At 66.5% G+C, this 2,256-nt stretch overlaps 1 protein-coding gene across 2 annotated transcripts in view; it reads right to left on the bottom strand.

The window, feature by feature from the left end:
• Positions 1 to 579, bottom strand: part of EDA2R (ectodysplasin A2 receptor) — a 13,302-nt gene extending 12,723 nt beyond the window's left edge. The window contains exon 1 of one of the 2 annotated variants that reach the window (XM_041396422.1): positions 392 to 579. The gene's annotated coding sequence lies outside the window, so the exon portion shown is untranslated. The remainder of the gene's footprint in view (positions 1 to 391) is intronic. The other variant, XM_041396421.1, reaches the window with a different exon arrangement.
• Between the last annotated feature and the right edge of the window lie 1,677 nt (positions 580 to 2,256).

Here is a 2,256-nt window from a genome sequence, read left to right on the forward strand (position 1 = left end):
CGGCCCCGCCGGCGCCCCCCGCCGCCCGCTCGGGGAAGGCGGCAGCGCGCCGGGATATGCCCGGGCACGTCCCGGCCAGGGGCTCCGCCGCGGCACGGCCGCCCCGCATCACCCGCACGGCATCCCCCGGACCCCGGCTCCGGTCTCCGCATCTCCCGCGCCCATCGGGCCGGTACCGCCCAGCTCGGTACCGCCGGCGTTCAGAGGTGATCACGGAACCGGCTACAGCCCACGTGTATCGCTGCCGCCGCGCTGTCGGGAGCGGAACGCGCCGCAGGTCCCGCCGGGTCCCCCGATCCCGCCACCGCCTCCGCCCGGCGGTGACACCGGCACCGGGGAGGGTCGGGACCGCCGCGAGCGGGCGGGCAGGTTCGCGACCCCCGCCGCTTACCTGTCTCGGTGCTAGCAGCACGGCACGGACCGGGACCGGCAGGGCGGCGGGACCAGGAGAAACGGCGGAGACGCGGACCCGGACCCGGAGCCGGACCGGCACCGCACCAGCAGTGACTCGGCGGCCCCGCGTGGAGCGGAGCGGGTCGGAGCCCGTCCCGTCCCGGGCACCGGGAGTGCCCCCGCGCCCCGCCCCGCAGCTCCATTGGCGGCGGCGCCGCCGGGGCGGGGCCATGCCGGGGAGCGGCGCCGGCGGGGGCGGCAGGGGAGCGGCGGCACCGGCACCGGCACCGGCACCGGCACCGGCATCGGAGCTCCGCGGCGAGGGGAGTCTGGGCACAGCAACGCCGGGGCGGCCCGCTGTCACCGGCCGGGGTGTGACACCAGAGACACCCCGGGTTTGCGGGACCTTGTTCCCCAAGAGCCGAAGTTGGGAGGCTGAAGGAGCCCCGGGCCCGGCCGTGGGGGAACACCGGGAAGGAATAAACTGCCCGGTTCCGAGTGCCACGCACAGTGTGTGTACGCTGTGTAGGGTGTGCCAGTGTGTGTATGGTTTGTGTGGGCAGCGCACACCGGGCATGGCTGGCCCCAGAACACAGGGCTTCTCCCAGGATCAGCATCCACGTGTCCCAGCACTTGCCGTGACTCACCCGCAGTCTGTGGGTAGTTCTGGCGAGCCTCAGAGGTGTCTAAGATTGCCGTGCAATGACTGACTCTACCACAGCCAAACTGGTGTGTGGAACTGAACCTCCTTGTGCAGGGGCAGCTAAATTTCCTTAGCGCTGCCCCTTCCGTGCGCTGTCCCCGGGCTGTTGCCCCTCAGCCCTGACCCAGGACCGCGACAGGACCCTGCTGCCTTCCTGCTGCCTTCCCAGCCTCCGGGAGGGGCAGGATGGGCAGCCAATGCTGCTCATTTCTGTGCCCTGGGCCCTAGGTTGCTGTGCCAGGATGAGTACCTGAACTGTGTTTGGGTTTAAACCTGTTATTTTGGGGAATGGTCCCCATTTCTCTCTCTTTCCTTTCAAGCTTCAAGAGCTGCCATTCCAGCCAATGCTTTTGAGAACTCTCCTCAGCTGCCCACTGTCACTGTGGGGCAGCTTCAACAGGAGCCAGACTGTCCAGTTGGAATAACTGAAAGGATTTAATGGAATTCTGTTGAGCAGTCAACTTCACAAAATTATCATGGTTGGAAAAGGCCTTTAAGAACATCGAGTCCAAAAGTTAACCCAGCATGCACCGTGTTCACCACTAAACAATGCCCCCAGGTGCCACCCCACGCTCCTTTTGAACACCTCCAGGGAAGGTGATTCCATCAGTGCCTCGGGCAACCTATGCCTGACCACTTTTCAGGGAAGAAGTTTTCCCTCAATATCCAACCTGAATCTCCCCTGGTGCCAGTTGGGGCCGTTCCTTCTCCTGTCCCTGTTCCCTGGGAGCACAGCCCGACGACCCCTGGCTGTCCCCTCCTGTCAGGAGCTGTGCAGAGCCACAAGATCCCCCCTGAGCCTCCTTTTCTCCAGGCTGAGCCCCCCAGCTCCCTCTCCCTGCTCCCTCCCTGCCTGGTGGCGTTTCTCAGCCGAGTTCAGCCGGTCACGGACGCAAGCTGGCAGCGAGGGGAGCTCGGAGGAGCCGCTCGGGGCGGTGAGGATGATTTCAGCGCTCACACGGGCGGGCGGCTCAGCGGGGCCGCCTGATGCAATCGCCTCATTGCATCACCCACGGCCGCGGGACGGGGGGGACAGAAACACCCGCTGGTCCCTGCGGGAGCCTGTCACCAGAGCGGGGCCACCGAGCACAGCCCCGTCAGCAGAGGTCACCGGCAGAACGATTTCTGCTGGAAGCCGATCGCACCAGTGAAGGATTTGC

The sequence above is a fragment of the Onychostruthus taczanowskii genome, unplaced genomic scaffold (assembly GCF_017590055.1).
Source record: "Onychostruthus taczanowskii isolate IOZ18803 unplaced genomic scaffold, ASM1759005v1 scaffold13, whole genome shotgun sequence".
NCBI lineage: Eukaryota > Metazoa > Chordata > Aves > Passeriformes > Passeridae > Onychostruthus > Onychostruthus taczanowskii.